The following is a 17189-nucleotide window of genomic DNA, read 5'->3' as shown; positions in this document are numbered from 1 at the left end:
GTCAATGGGTTCAAAGAGAAGAACTACCAGCAATGTATGAGGATCAAAGAAACTTAGAAGAGATTGATCCCTACCTGTCAATGGGATCCAAAAGGTTGTATCTGAGGGTGCTGAGAAAACCGACTACGTCCTTGCAAGGGCTATTCTGTCATCTCTGGAAAAGCACACCATCAGAGAAGTGTACAACAACTGGAGAATACACCTGCAAAAAGTGTCAAAACGTCTATGTGAGGAACTAAAACCTCAATTTAAGTCTATGGGAAACCATGGATTAAGTTCACTTGGAATACATTTCCAGGTTCATAGAGAATATGATAATTAGGAACAGTCAGCATAGATGTATCGAGGATAAGCGATGCCTAATCAACCCGATTGCTTTCTATGATAAAAAGATCACATTTGTAGATGAGGGGAGAGCAATAGTTACCATTTACTTTGACACGGCTTTCAACACTCTCTCCCACATTATTCTTGTAAGGACACGACAGTCTGCAAAGATGGATTAAAACAATGGCTGGATGTCCCGACTCGAGAGGGTGACAGCAAACAGGCCGTATTCTGCCTGAGTGACTACGGTAAATGGAGCACTGCAGGGATCTACCTTGAAACCTACCTATTTAACATCTTTATCAATTACCTGAAGCACTCTTTTTAAACCTGCATATAACACCAAAAAGTGGGCAAAATTCAATACACTTGATTACAGTGCTGCCATCAAGAAGAATCCATATAGGCTGGAGGAACGGGCTGACAGGAACCTTATGAAGATCAAGAAGAACAAATGCAAAGGCCTGCAGCTGAGAAGGAAGAACCTCCTCAAGGTTGCCTGGCTGGGGAGCAGCTCTGATGACAATACCTGGAGTGCTGGCAGACAGCAAGCTGTGCAAGAGCCTACACCAAACCAAAGGCAGCCAGCAGCATCTGGGGCTGTACAAAACATGGCAGACCCAGCAGCCTGAGGGAAGTGATTATCCCCCTCTACTCAGACCTCATGAGACCATGTGTAGACACTTCCCAGTTTAGGGGGCCCTCAACACAGACATCAATTTACTGGAGGGAGCAACCACCAAGGCTGTTAAGAGCTGGAGCATGTGACCTTGAGGAGAGGCTCAGGAAACTGTGCATGTTCTGCCTGGGGAAGAAGGTTCAAGGGGCACCTGACAGCAGTCCCCTAAAATCTATAACAAGGTTAGTAAGGCAATCGAGTCGAGCTCTCCAGAAAGGCATAAAATGGGAGAGTAAAACACAACAGGATTAAGCTGGAGCCACAGAGATTCAGTACAGCTAAAGGAGAACATTTTTCCACCATGAGGACAGCCCAGCAGTTGCTGCAAGTTGCTAGGAAATGCTGTGATATCTTCATCCTTTAAGGTTCCAAGAGGGGTATGGAGCACACGCCTTAGAAGGAGCAGCTGAGGGAGCTGGGATCGTTCAGTCTGGAGAAGAGGAGGCTCAGGTGGGACCTTATCGCTCTCTATAACTACCCGAAGGGAGGTTGTGGAGAGCTGGGGGTCGGCCTCTTCTCTCATTTAACTAGTGACAGGATTAGAGGGAATGGCCTAAAGTCGTGTCAGGGGAGAGTCAGGCTGGACGTTAGGAAATACTACTTTTCCAGAAGAGTGGCCAGACGCTGGAACGGGCTGCCCAGAGAGGTGGTTGAGTCACTGACCCTGGAGGTGTTCAAGGAACATTTAGACATTGTGTTGAGGGACATGGTTTAGTGAGAACTATTGGTGACAGGTGGATGGTTGGACTGGATGATCTTGTAGGTCTTTTCCAACCTTGGCGATTCTACAATTTTAAGACGTGACTGGGTAACGTCTGGGCCACCTTGTCCAAACCCAGAGTGAGCTGCTTTACACTGGAGGCGAGACTACAACCCTTGTGAGGTCCCTTACACCTGAACTATGCTGGGATACTATCCTGCCTGCAACCCCTTGCAAACTGAAAAGGGTGAGAATGTTTCATGAAATTACTCAACGGTTATGAGAATAAGAGCACGTTCAGCTGCTTTCATGGGCTTGAGACAGAAAGTTTCAGGCTGGATTTTCAGCAAGCAGAACTGGCCTGGCTATAGTTCTGATACTGATTCTATGTCTGAAAGGTACGCAATAAACTTCCACCTCCCTACACTCCTGGCAAATGTTTCAGATTTGGTGAACAATTATACCAGGCACTCGACTTGTGCCTATGCCCACATCTGTATACCAGCTGGGAAACTGTTCCCTGTCAGACCTCCAGCAGTTTGCTGCAGAAAGAAACCTTCAAACTAAAATCATGCAGTAACAACAATGAACAGTGTTGTCTGCAACAGTACATACAGTAACAATGAGCTTCCCTGAACATGAGTCAAAGAACACAAAATATACTCTTCTTCATACTGCTATGATACTCTATTCTAGAATAGTAAGAAAAAAAACCCTAAACACTGTCATTAGATGAGAGCTATATGGAACTAGAAACTGACATCTTTTTAAACTTCAGTGAATACTATACCTTATTTCCATTGTACAAGTGTCTGTTGTCTATCCAGTCTCATCTTGTGCCTTAAGATTATATCCACTGCAGAGTCTCCTGTGTCTCATACAGTGCATGTTCAGCACACAAAAAGCAAACTCCTTCTCCTTCCTAGCCCATAGTAATATTCTCTTTTACTTAATCCTGTCCAAAGTCTTCTCTCCCTCTCCACTGCTTACATCCTGTTATCACTCCCCTTCCTGAAAAATTTTATAGCACGTACATGAAGAAAACTATTCCTGCTAAACTCTATTTCCTTTCAATGGTACAGGATGCCAAGAGACACAACATCACACAGCTTTCACACGAGTATGACGTTCCGAATCTTTCTCTCTCTGTGCAGACATTTCCTGTGTAGCAAACAATTTCCAAAGTTTGATCTAAGTCTCTTTGAGTTTGTCAAAGTTACAAAAGAAGGAGGGGAAAAAAAAAAACAAATACCCTCTCTGGTAGGAGAAAAAAGCCTTTAAATTGGGATTTTTTGGGGTGCTGGAAATAATAGAATTGTGCCCTTGTATCTGACAGGTAAAGAGTGCTGCTAACATCTCTTTGTTACTGCTTGTATGAAAGGAGACAGTAAATAGCCACATCTAACAGGTGTCATTGCAAAGTAAAGTGCTGGCAATCAACAGGATATTAAAATAACTTAAGAGAGTCATCTAAAGTCCTTCAATATTTCCCAGTAAATTATTAAAATGTGATATAATTTTAATTTTCTTTTCTAATATTTAAATCTATTTTTTAACTTTATGACTGGGCGAAAATATTACAAAATGGAAAATACACTATTTTCATTAAAAATTCAGTGTTGACTTGGACAAATTTATTTAATAGTTTAAATAAAAATCTGGAAATTGCTGAGAAGCAACCACAGACTTATGGGCTGCAATAATGACTCCATAAATTCATTATGGATGAAGTCAAATTGTCTCTAAAAATAATGCTCATTTATGTTCAAAACGAGTGCAAGAATTAAAATTAAGCGATTTTAAAGGGGAGAAATTGAAGACAACACAAACACTTTATGCCAACTACAGACAAACTATAACTCCAAATTTCAATCCCATTTGAAACAGCCAGCCAAAAATAAAACCAGTGGTCTGAACACTGCATCTTTAGGGGCAAGGCATTCAAATATTCTAAATATTTGACTATAATTTGAGTCTTCTAAGTCCAATACTATCATTTACAGTTTTATCATTATCTGAAGGGCCCCCAACAGGGTTAGGAGAGCATTTTCTTGCTGAAGGGTGACTAAGGCTTCAGGGATTCTGGCTCTCAGAAGCAATGACAGCAGTGGGGTCCCTTGCAGTGCCAGCTTTGTGTTCACACAGACAGGCTTTGGTCCTTGTTTCAGTTTTCTTCTGCCCTTACAAAGATGATTCAAAAACTTCTGATTACTAGGTCATATGTTTGTGATTTGTGAGTAGTATTTTTTTTAATTTATCACATATACTGTACAGAAAGACACAATTATTCTGCGTAATGTTTCAGATTTTGGAATTAGAATTTTGAAGCTATTTTACTCATACAAAGTGCACCTTTTTCTGACTTGAAATAGTCTTCAATCAATGTTAGTAAGATAAACAGCAACAAAGCATCAGGGATCAATCTGCCTTATAGGTCATCAATCAGCAAAAAGTTTAAGAAAATACTTAACAGCTTTTAAGAATATACTTAACCTTTACTTTAGTGCAACAACAAAAACCTATTTCTTACTGTATCAGGGTTTGTGAATTTAAACCAAACCCTGGAATTCTGAACCAAAGAATGTGATGTCAACTTTCAACTAATACCCTTTCAGCAGATTCTCCAGATATTGAGCCTAATGTTAAAAGTGTTCAGCATCAGCATCTCTGATCTTATTTTTCTAATAAAAATAGAAAAAGTAGAAATAGAAAAAAATAGAACAATAGAAAAGTAGAAAAACTAACAGCACACAAATTAGGTGTGTAGGTGATCAAACAGGCTTGGAAGCTAATGATAAACAGACATACTTTTTTGAAAAAGTAAAGCCAGCCCAGACAGTACTGAGAGTAATTCTCTTTCACTTGGAAGTTCTTCGTTGGAATACTGCATCAAGAAACTATGAATGACATAAGACAAGGAGGTAGGTAGCTACAGGGTTTCTAGAAAACCACAGAACAACGGAGACTGGAGGAACTGGAATGGAACTGTTTTGTTCCAAGATAGACATGAAACACATCAAGACTGTAGTTAAACAGGACATGATGAGAAGTTCACTACTGTGCCTCACTTCTGTGCATTGTCATGTTATATTTCAGGAAAAAAATGAATGTGAATATTTGAACACAGTACAGAAAATAACTACTTTAAAATATCTAAGTTACATGCACTTTTATAATTTAGATATGATCTCAAATTAGTATAATTCTTCCTGCACCTGACTGACAGATTTTTATCAAGTATATGAATCATCTTTATTACTTTCAAAAAAAACTATGTGCTATCTGGAAGAACAAGGAAATGATCTTCTTGTTGCAGTATAGAATTCCAATTATCTTATCATTAGAAGAAATTAATCTCTTCCTCTCCCTTTTTGCTACTTGAAGTTCTTATTTTGACATGTTATATATCTGTGTTATTGAACCAGATGCAATAAAGGAGGATTACATGAGGGAAAACTGAAACCTCTCCAAGGTTGAATGCAACTTATCTGACGGGCAGAAAACAGGCAGAGACAAGTGAATCACGCAATTATTAAAGCCATCACCAACAGTCACAGACTGCACTGTCCAATAAAAAAAGACTGTAAAGATATTGATTACTTCTGGGACTGGGGTCTCTCACTGGTGCCATTCACTGTAAAAATATTTTGCCTAGGACTAAATAACCTAGGGACTGTTTAAGAGGGTAGGAAATTCCCTACTCGCTCAGAAGTGTAGTACATCCAGATTTCAGGTTTCATCAAAATATTAGCAGCTAATGAACACATTTGTCTTTCTACATTGATTCAGATATGCCTACTTCCTTCTTACAAGCGAGTTATTTCATCACTCATCTTCTAAAGGAATTACTCCAATTCAGAGTCTCTTATAGACAAAAAAAAACCATATATGAAACTTTCAGGAAAGAGTTCCAACTCTAAGACAATTTAGGAAAGCTAATGGAGAACTTGTACTTTCAAGGGAGCAAGGTAGTATCATCAAAAGCAAGGAAGGACTGCCCTAACCACCAGCTACAGAAGATGATGATTATTCAAATCCACACAAGCACCTAGTGAAATGATAATTTCTTAAAGTGATTCTGAATCTGGTCTTGAAGATACGAGTTTGCTGAAGCAGTGAGAAAATTAAGATCTTGCCACATAAATTCAGACTTCAGTGCCAACAGCATTTAATACTGGGAACAGACTAACAGGTCAACTTAACATAGTGTAAATACCAGCAAGATGTCAATTCTTAATAATATTAGGGTTCATCAATTTAGAAGTTGCCAACACAGAGTAATCTTAAGACTCTTAGAATATGTGCAGAATTGCAGAACTCAGGCAGATAACCAGATGATTTTATTTTTCAAATACTATGCTGTTGCTGTTTTTTTTTTTAAACTTAGCAAAGGTCTTAATAAACCAGTAAAAGGGATAATTATTCTTAACTGCTCTGAAAGCGTTTTACTTTCTTGTACGTTCTTTTTGTCCAGGCTTAAATCACATTGTTACACGTGATTTACCACTGACAATCTTCTCCATGATCTACACCTAGAATGATTAAAAGTCAGCTCTGAAGTCATCTTCAAGCCCCCCAAAAGGCCAACTAACCCCATTTAAATCCTTCCAGAGAGGATTTGAAGGTCAACTTAAGCCTAGAAACTTGCTGAGCTTATTGACTGAAAACCAAATCCACTCTCTCCATCTTTTCTCTTCTCATCCCACACCCTCAGATTCTCTTTGTAATACATATTTTTCTACCTCCAATATCCCTCCAATCAAGCATAGCTAATGCTGATGGCATTTTCTTAACTCTTGACATAAGTTTAACAAGGTTTATTGGGGTAATAAGGCCAGTTCAATGTAAACAGTACCAAAAGGCAAAAGATAATACTAGGTTTTAACGTAGTTACTCAAATAATAACATGGCAAAGATCTCTATTTCATGCCTTCCAGATGGCATTTTCATGGTCAGAAAAACAGCTACAGTCTGCGCAGTGGCAGATGCCTCTCTTACACAAAAACATACATGGCGGGAAACAAACTCTCCTGATCCAGAAAACTTCCCAGTGTAAGCACATTTCAGTTCCATGTGCTATCAGTATTTGCTATTAGATCTTTTGAGCTCATAGACTGATCTGAAGTCTGTGCTTACTGTAAGTGGTACTGACTGATGCAGTCTTTCACATTGCCTGGAGGACCATTTTTCCTGAAGCCTTCTCAAATTTATTCTTGAGGACAATGTATTACACATTTCAATCTCATTTAAGCATTTACCTTGTTACTCATTTACCTAAATAACCCCATTTAACAAGTCACATTTAACTAATCATGGTTTAAAAAAAACAAAAAAAAACAAGGAAAGCACTGTCAGTTACCAAGTATACTTACAGGCAATTGGAAGTTGCTGGACTTAGGCCATACTAGTACCATTACAACAGCATTCTCATTAGCACAATTCACTGTAGCAGTGGATGCTATGCAAGCAGACTGACACTTCCTTTAAAACCCAGTCCCAGCTCCACAAAGCTCAGAAGGCACAAGGCAGAAAAGAGAAACACACAATCAGAAGTTCAGCAGGGGCCCAGAGCTTCAGTAGCCTTATTGTGGTCAGTTTTACGGCCATAGCTGTCACCACAGAGGGAAGCAGCAGAAAATTCTCCTGACAGTGATCAGCAGCAGGGCCAGAGGGACAAAGGTATACCTTCCAAACAGAACATGGAGACAGGGGCTGGCATGAGATTTACCTCATTTTGGAATCAATATTTTGAACCTGAAAGATCAGTCTCATTAAAATGATATCAGAAGTGTAACTCTAACAATGCCAGCACCAAGAGAACTTCTGTCACTTCATTTGAGTGAATCAAACTGAGCTAAGCAGCAGTGTCCTCCCTGAGTACTGCACATTCCCAAACTTGCTACAGACTTAAAGAGAGCCTAAGAAGCCTTACAGTAGGGGGAATTTAGTTGTGACAACTCTGCATCTGTATACACTACATAGTTATCCCTCCTATGTCCTGAAACCGTGCTTTGGTTCAAGGACAAAGGATGACTAACAGATGACACTTCTGTTCTCTTCCCATGAGGGAACCCCAAAGCAACAGGTTCCACACACTCCAGCAGCAGCCATGTTCTGCACTCAAACACCATGAGAGGTACTTATTGCATCCCAAAGCACAGAAAGGTCTTTGCTTGTTTTAAATGAGTGGGGAAGGCAGGCTTGCAGGGGTATTATGCAAGAAAAATAAGCTTCATGTATTTTTTTATTCCTGACCTCCACTGCAGCTTTAGTACGCACTGGAAAATATAGCTCAAGACTTTATTTAGCCTTACTCGTACTGCACTCAATCTTTCTTTCCACTAAGAAAGCAAGTAGTAGAATCAGGCACACTGATGTTCATGCCCCAGAAAGGAAACCTGCCTCCCTCCCCTACATGGATTTCAAAACAAGATTGATTTTGTAAGAATATCATGGAATGTAATGAGAGATACCCCTGGGAAAACAGATGAGCCTTTGCTTGTGGAAATCAAATTTCACGTATCTTCAGAACGCTCTAATTCCTAAAACAGTTTATTTTGAAAAGAACATGCAGAGCTGCCCCAGGCTGAAACTCCCCTAAACCCACACTGCCATCCCGCACCTCACTGCGTTCACCTGCAGTGGCATGAGGAAACAGATAGGACCAGCTCTGAGAATCCAAGGCAAATTGACTTTGTCTTTCATTCTCTTCTACAGATGAGCAGATTTTGCAAGTACTCTAAGCATTCAGATGCAGTACACCTTCTGCTGATCATTTCCAACAAGGTAAGAAGTGGGCCATGGATATCTAGAGAAATTTTTCATTCACCCAATCACTCTATCACTGTTACGCTGCTGCTTTCCACTTCTCGTATTTCTCAACCTTCCCTCAGCCTGCAACATTCTGCCAAAACGTGGCCCCAGACAAGATACTGATTAGGGTATTACTCCCTTTCCATCCTTCTGGTTTTGTGCATACATACACCATCTGAACAGGTTCAGGTTTGTGGACTATTAGCTGACATGATCCCATTAAATAAACTTTCAGTACAAATATCACTCTGTTCTTCTGTGGAGAGATAAGTAAAAGAAACCAAAAAATTAATAATACTTTATCTGTCTTAGGCTGTAAAAAAAAAATTGCACACCTTCATTATTTTCTGCTATTTTCAAGTTATTTTTTTTTCCTTTGTCTGCTACACTATGTTTGTATTTTTTTGTAACTGGAAAAAATATAAAGCTTCACATTGGAAGGGATGACTGTAGTTCACAGAAGGGCTTGGTTTGGAAGGGACCTTAAAGCCTATTTAGATCCAACCTCCTGACATGAGCAGGGTTGCCACCCACCAGATCTGGCTGCCCAGGGTCCCATCCAGCCTGACCTTGAGTGCCTCCAGGTATGGGGGAATCCACAGCTTCTCTGGGCAGCCTGTGCCACGGCCTCATCACCCTCTGAGTAAGGAATTTCCTCTTAATAGCTCATCTAAATATCTGTTTTTGTTTAAAACCATTCCTCCTTGTCCTATCACCATCAGATCATGTAAAAAGTCAGCCTCCCTTCTCTTTATAAGCACTGGAAGGCTGCAGCAAGGTTTCCCCAGAGCCTTCTCTTCTCCATGCTAAAGAAGCCCAGCTCCCTCAACTTTTCCTCATAGGAAAGGCACTCATCTACCAAGGCAAGGCATAAGTTACATTAGTGTATCATCTATTCTGTTTTTTATCTTCTCCAGTACTTAGATACTTTTGAAGAACGTTGCCTTACTTCTGACACCCTCCCTTACCTTGACACTTTGCTATGCTGACCTTCTTTACATTTTCCCCAACTCACTGCTGATGGATCTCTTCTCTGAGTCACCCACTCAATGACTACACAAGTCAACGTACACAATGCACCTGCTCACTCTGCTTGCACTGTGTCATGGAGGTTTACCTGTCTCAATGCACTGCAGTCCTTCCTGTGATACTCCTAGCAGAACACCACACACTGCACATCTGCTGTCTCACCTTTATGAAGAACAGTGGTATCATTACTTTTCATTACTGCATGTTCATCTGGTAAAACAACCTTGCAGAATTGCAGGGTGCTCTGTGGCAACTGTATTGCAGTTTGCAGCAATACACTACCATCACAGGTGGACAATACTGTTTGTTTGACCCTAAGTCTAACGTGCAATTTTTCGTTTTATACAAACCTTTTCTTCTACAAAACTGTGGCAGAAATTTCTAACACCACAGGTGCTCTACTTCTCAGTTTTCCATTAAAAGAAAAGTTATTTGGTGACAGACTGCATTTCACTGCTGCTATCCTGTAATTAAGAAAGTTAAACATAGATAAGATTCTGTTTCTTGAGTTTTGGTGGTTTATTTCATTTGCTGCTTTATTATTCTGACGTTGTTTTCAATTAGTATATTAAACAGAGTAATAGGTTCATACTGCCACATATTTAAAGCCAAACTACACTGCAATCTGTTTTAAGTCTAGTTCATAACTACATAACTTCTTCTGAACTTGCCATCAATTTTCTAGTCAATACATTATTGAAAAAACAACTCTTTTTGTAGTGTGGTCAGCTTAACATTTGTCTTGTCTCAAGCAACTGTGTTCTCAATAAATAAAGAAATGAAATAAATCTTTGAAATGAGTACAAGAGAAACCTTTAGTACTTTGGGATATTGATTCTTAGCTTTTATTAGAAGCTGTAACATTTTAAGTCAGTTTATATCATACTTGTGAGGGGGTTGTAGCAATGTCCCTATTAATGCCTGTGCATGCCCCTTAGATATGTACTTCTGTTGGTAACGTTTCTAGAGGAATAAGGGAAGTTTGTGTTAATTCTTTGTTTGTGGGTTCTGCAGCATGACACTGTTTCTCAAATAACAAATTCTCCAAATTGAAGAAAAATGGATGTGACAGATGGATCACTCTCTGGATAAGGAATTAGCTGGATGGTTACACCCAGACAATTGTGGTCAACGGCTCAATGTCCAAGTGGAGACCGGAGACAAGTGGCATTCCTCAGGGATCAGTACTGGGACTGTTTTTATTTAAGATGATTGCAGGCAAAATGGACAGTGGGATCAACTGCACCCTCAGCAAGTTTGCAGACAAACCAAGCTGAGTAGTGCAGTTGACATGCTAAAAATGAAGGGATGAAGTTCAACAAGGCCATGTGCAAGGTCCTGCACCTGGGTTGGGGCAATCTCAAGCACAAATACAGGTTGGGCAGAGAATGGCTTGAGAGCAGCCCTGAGGAGAAGGATTTGGGAGTGTCAGTTGATAAAGATTCAAGACGAGACACCAATGTGCGCTTGCAGCCCAAAAGGCCAAGCATATCCTGGGTTCCATCAAGTGAAGTGTGAGCACTTCAAGGAAGGGTCAAGGTCAAGGAAGGGGATTCTGCCCCTCAACTCTGCTCTCATGAGACGCCACCTGGAGTATTGTGTCCAGTTCTGGGACCCCCAACACAAGGATATAGAGCTGTTAGAGCAGGTCCAGAGAAGGGCCACGAATCTGATCAGAGGGCTGGAGCACCTCCCCTACGAGGACAGGCTGAGAGAGCTGGGGCTCTTCAGCCTGGAGAAGAGAAGGCTCCAGGGAGACATGACAGTGGCCTTGCAGTAACTGAAGGGGGCCTACAGGAAAGCTGGGGAGGGACTTCTCAGAAGGCCATTTAGCAACAGGACAAGGGTAAAATGGTTTTAAATGGGAAGAGAGAAAGTTTAGACTAGATATTAGGAAGAAATTCTTTACTGTGAGGGTGGTGAGACACAGAACAGGTTGCCCAGTGAGGTTGTGGATACCCCCTCCCTGGAACCATTCAAGGCCAGGCTAGATTGGGCTGTGAGCAACCTGGTCTAGTGGCAGGTGTCCCTGCCTATAGCAGGGGGGTTAGAACTAGGTGATCTTAAAGGTCCCTTCCAACCCAAACCATTCTGTGATTCTAGGATAAATCTTAAAAGCCCAAGAACTCCTCTTGAAGAAGGAGGCAGCCAAGCCTTGCTCTTGGGGCAGCTGCCAAGCCCCACTAGGCAACACAGTGGGGCCAGCCTCAGCATAACCTCCCCCAGCCACAACAGATGCGCTCATTTTCAATTTTTGCTTGCCATACAGTTTTGCTGGAGAATGCTAGTGAAAAGCATTCTGGTTTTGTGGGGCTGTGTTAATCAGTTTTTTCAACTCGATCATTGAACTGCTCTACAACACAAATAATATTTCATTTTGACTAGAAAAATATTTTACTCATTTTGTCAGCAAAGCTTAAGGACTGAGAATATACTTCCATAGAAAGTAGATAATATGGTCTGGAGCACATTGTTTCACTTTATATGAAGACTAACAAGACTTTCAAACATCTTCCCATAGATCATCCCATTCAAAGTGTACACTTTAAAACTGAGAAATATTTCTTTCAGAGGAATCCCCTATAAAATAAATGCAGAGATGTATTTTTGAAGTGTGCAATTATGCATTTTAGTCTTCCAATCAAACACAGAAATATAATAATTCCTCACACACCTATAAAAAAAATTGAGGTCCTCAAATGTCTCCTGGTCAGTTCTTGCTTTGTTATTAGATGAACACGACAGATCCAGGGTTTGTTCAAAAGTTAGGGAGATGTGGGGTTTTATGGACATGGTGGGAAGACACTGGGAGCAGGCTTCCCTGCACAGGCTCTGAGCTAAGTGTCTCTAACATGGGATTCCTTACTCAAGCTTTGTTTTCCTCACTCTAATAGCAGCATGCAGTCAAATAGTTCTGGAGACCATTAGTCTAAACAGGAAGTTAATCAATAAACTTCACCTCATTTTAGCAATTTCCCTCAGCATTGCAGAACTCTTCCAGACAGCAAACAAGCGAAGGCCAGCAAGTCATCCACTAGGGAAATGGAAGAACTACTGGCTGTAGGGTGTGATCTGTATGTATGTAAAGCAGATTCATTGCTCCACAAAAGGGAACATTCTATCTACGCTAGCAAATATGTGAACTTCTATTTCCTAATACCCTGCAAAAAACACCCTTTACAAAAGAAAGGAAGTCACATTCTTTTTCCCCTTACAGGCATATTTTGCTAAGCGATAGCTTCATGTACTATACTTTGACTTTCCTAAATGTGTAACTTCCCCTACACACCGAATAAGAACTACTAAAGGATAATACTTGTAGTCTGAGGTACAGATGCCATAAACGTAAATTCTGTAACTCATGATCTACATTACTTTTCTTTTTTCAGCTTTTTATAGAGACAAAATATATTCCACTCTTTAAAGTAAATTTGCTTGAGTAAGATCTATAAAGCTGACTTTCCATTAATACAATAAGGTCAATATTCACTAACTCTTTTTTTAAAAGCAATTTCAGAAGATCAGTAGTGAGAATAAAGGCTTTTCTTCCTAGCATGCCCCATGAAGAACCAAAGCAAGACAGAATTTAAGCGTTTCTAACGTGGTTAATACAAATTTCAGCTTCTTCTCAAATACTTCAAACAGTAGTGTAATAGGCAGTGGTTGTGGCTAAGTAAACCAGGTTTGCTGTTTATCACAGTACCTTAATGTCAGCACAGCGCTTAACTGACTTCCTTAATTGTACTCATAAAGCAGTCCTGATGACTGCCCTGTACTGTGAGCTAGAGACCATCCTGTGGAATCATTTTTGAATTTGAACTTTCCAGCGCTACAGAAGATAAGATGAAGAAATAAAATAGAGCCCCTCTATCACTTTAAACAGACATTATCTGCAGTCATTAGATTCATTTTCTAAAGGGCAACTACAAAGACCCTTTCAAAGAAAAATCAGTTTCTTGGACTTCTGCATGACCATAGCTGACATCTGATGCGATTTCATTTTCTGTGTGTCATAAGCTATCATCTTTTTCACTGGGTCCTCCAATAGACATCTTGGGGATGCCCTTTAGGTTTAATTCATGCATTCATACATTGATCATTAGCTCATTTCTATAAAAAGTCTAGTACAAAGCATTGCAAAACATATTTTGTAGTCATTCAGTGCTTCACACAAATTCAGTTGAGTAATCTGAATAGATTGCTTGACTGCAGATACCCAATTTATGTTTTCATTATATAGAAATGAGCTCCTGAATTATTAACGAAAAAGCTTCCATTCACACATCTCACATCTGCCAAACTCTGCATTTTTGCCTGAAATCGCATGGGATACTGATTGACAGAATATTCTAGACTAATGGGCTACTACAGTAATCAGTAACTTTAGTAATTGAGGTGCTATGTCCATCCTATACATAGGAGGAATAAAATCCTCTAGAAACATGCTTTTGTCAAATACTACTTAGATACTTGAATCTCTCTCTGCCTCTAAGTTGCACAGGAACAGTAGGAATCGCTTTCAGTATGATACTCTAGTGTAAAATTAGCACCCTTAATCCCAGAGGGTTTAAGCAAAGTAAGCAATATATTAAGTTTCTAAGCAATATTCCCTTTTGTATAAAAACAAGCAGCTGGTCTCTGCCAGAGACCATTTAGAGATCGGCTGGTAAGAATCAAATCCTTTATTTCTCACCCTGGAAAATGAGTGCTACAGCATAACCTACTTTAGAAAAAGTGCCCAGAGATTACAGTGCAACATCAGCACTTACAGATCAATTCTAAGCAAATTCTGGTTTCTGGATCATGTTTATTTGAATATGGTATTAGCAGGCAGAGGAAGTTTTTCCTAAGCACTACTAACCTAATGAGGTCCTGGCAAACGGAGGAAAAACCACCACCTCTGTGTCCCTTCTGCAGTACTTACATGGCCCAGGTGTGAATCAAAGCATAATAACCCTGAAAACCACCTGACTGCTCATGATCCCCTGGGAGCTGGCAGGGGTAGGAGGATTAGCACAGTATATCTGTGAGTCTAGGTTCAAGTTGAATTGTTTTATCCTTAGAGACATAGTGTTTTTCTTGGTAGCACTCAATCACAATGTTGTTTTGCTTCCCTTCTCTTCTCTGGTGGCATGTAAATTACATGTCAGAATGGAATTCTGCATTAAGCTCTGTGACTGATTCTTAAAAGGCTACTTTATTTATAAAATAGGGTGGTCCCCAAAGCTGACACCTTCCTTTGTCAAGAATTTATGAACTACCTTTAAGCACCATTGAGCCTGATACATAGGTCACTTGCAAATCAGTTTTTCTTGCTGAATTATTACACTATTAACTCCAGAGCTTTCTCAGCTTTACAAAGTGCACTTTCACAATGTGTGTAGAGGATGAATAGACTCAGTAAATTCCATTAGACAAAGGAACAATGAGGATAGCATATTGCTGACTTCAGGATAACGAAAGCAACACTGGATTTCAGCCTGTTTTGACGTGACTAGCATTGTGTTCTCATTTCTCTAGATGAATGGTTTTCCATCTCTCATCTTCTAGAAGCATGTATGAGAAATGGATTCCAGGAGATGAGACAAGGCTTTATTACCTTTTATTACAGTAGTGTCTATTTGTCCTATCATATAAAGTCTCATTGTGCCTGATGTTTGATAAGCATAGAATACTCCCTGCCTCTGACAGGAAGCACTCACAGGCCAGGCAGAAGGAAGTGCCAGAGCCCCATTTAGCACACTGGGAACCATATCACAAATTGTGTCTTTGCTAAACTTTAATCACTTGCCTAAAAGTCCACAGCTTGTGTAGGTCCAAATACACCCCTTTAGCCATATTCTTGTGTAGTAGTTTCTTTCAGACAACACGTGCCTATCTCAGACCCATGTGTCATTACCAGTACCTCACATTCTAGCTGTTTGAGAAGTCAACACTTAAAATTCACATTTAGGACTCCACACAGCAGGATGCACACTGTGAAGTCACTCCTATCAAGTAAAACAGGCATAAATATGGAGCTTTTCATTTTCTCTAGGTACCTATTTCAGTTCTCATTGTACTAAAAGTTGCTTACACATACCTGTTAACATTTTTAATACCATGCTGAAAATAAAAAGTTAACAAAAAAATTAACAGCTTGAGATCCAGTAGAAACCATAATCAGAGAGATTTCAAATTTGTAACTGATAGTCTAACAATCATTTTCAACCAGCCTTTTTCATACTTCAGAATCTGCTCACAAAGTTCATTAAACTACATTCATAGAAGTCTTCTAGTACATATAAGCTGTTCCTACTCTTTAATCAACACAGCTGAGATTCTTTATAGCAACAATCCTCAGTAATTATCTCAGACACATACCCTCAACAACATAAAGAAGAAAAAGTCTACATAAATCAAGCAAGCTTTTCTTTTTTTTCCTCCTCCTACAAGCTTAAAATTAAGAAACTGAGAATACAGTATTTGGAAAAACTGAAGAACCATAGCATCCCACTCACAGTGAAGCAAAATTGCTTCTGACAGGTTCTTGGCAGTAACAGGTAGAGTGCTTGCAGGTAGGCTAAGAGTCATATACAAAAAGAAGGAACAAACTCACCCAAGTGGTGAAGCGGCTCTCCAGCTAATACAACACTCCTTCTCTAGAACCAGCCCAAATCCAGTAGATTTTTTCCCACCCCGCTGCTGGCCCTTATATGAGCCCATGGTGCCTCCACCCTGGGTTTACTCCTTCTGGTCACCAGGGGAGCACAGGTGCAAACAATTTGCCTGTACTCCCTGGGCCAGCCACACCCCTTCATCAGGTGCTCAATCACCAGTTCAAGGCATGACTTAACAGTTCCTCTACACAGGATGAAGAGCTCTGTAGTATGAAGGCACAGGAGACAGGAAAAGTTAAGTCCTAGAGGCAAAATACCTAAAGTATAGTAGGTATTTTCCTTGTAAACTTTGTTTCTCAAGATGTGCCTAACAACTAGCTGGCCATTATAATTATATAAGAATCTAAATTAAGTCAGAAGATAAGGACGTGTTTGCTTATAACAGATCTTAACCTTTATTATAAAGTATTTAGTGTCCAAACGTATAACAGTAAAATGTTAAAAAAAAAAAAAAAACAGTATCTTGCTTACAATGTTAACAATATCAACAACACGTGTTGGAAGAGAAATGCTGAAAGTCAGATTGTGGTGCTGCAATTCTGTCTTTTCCTGTTTTCTTCTTTCCACTATTGTATCTTTGTTCAGCAAGCAGAGCAAAAAGTGTAGAGTGCCGTGTATTAAAACAAGTCATTTTAAGAAAGGGATCGGTGCACCACAATTTCAGACTGGTCTGCTTTGTCTGCTTTCTGTGCCACAACTACCACAGTTCAGCCCTTCACTTGCTTTGTGCCCACCCAAGCCAGCGTTAGAGCTGCAGCGATCTGGAGGCCAGTGGCCAGTAGGAGGGAGGTTCCCCTGTCCCCTGCTCCTACACACACACTCTTTTTACATCCTAGCATTTTAGTGATGATTGCTGATGCCTGCACTGGGCAAATTCAGCTTGGTAAGCTCACAGAAATCTATTCACTTTTCCTCTTACTGAGTTCAAGTGGCTAAGTGAAGGAGTCAAGTAAGGGCTGGAGCCAACATAAGGGGTAAAGTA

At 40.1% G+C, this 17189-nt stretch overlaps 1 long non-coding RNA gene across 4 annotated transcripts in view; it reads right to left on the bottom strand.

Annotated features, from left to right (window-relative positions):
* Window positions 1-16332, bottom strand: part of LOC110399833 — a 296244-nt gene extending 279912 nt beyond the window's left edge. For 2 of the 4 annotated variants that reach the window (XR_002439428.1, XR_002439429.1), the window contains exon 1: window positions 16147-16332. This is a non-coding gene — a long non-coding RNA (uncharacterized LOC110399833). Of the gene's footprint in view, window positions 1-74; window positions 203-16146 lie in introns of all 4 variants that reach the window. The other 2 variants (XR_002439427.1, XR_002439426.1) reach the window with 2 other exon arrangements.

The sequence above is a fragment of the Numida meleagris genome, chromosome 5, assembly GCF_002078875.1.
Source record: "Numida meleagris isolate 19003 breed g44 Domestic line chromosome 5, NumMel1.0, whole genome shotgun sequence".
NCBI lineage: Eukaryota > Metazoa > Chordata > Aves > Galliformes > Numididae > Numida > Numida meleagris.
The sequence above is the reverse complement of the archived record's forward strand: the minus strand, read 5'-3'. Positions and strand labels throughout refer to the sequence as shown.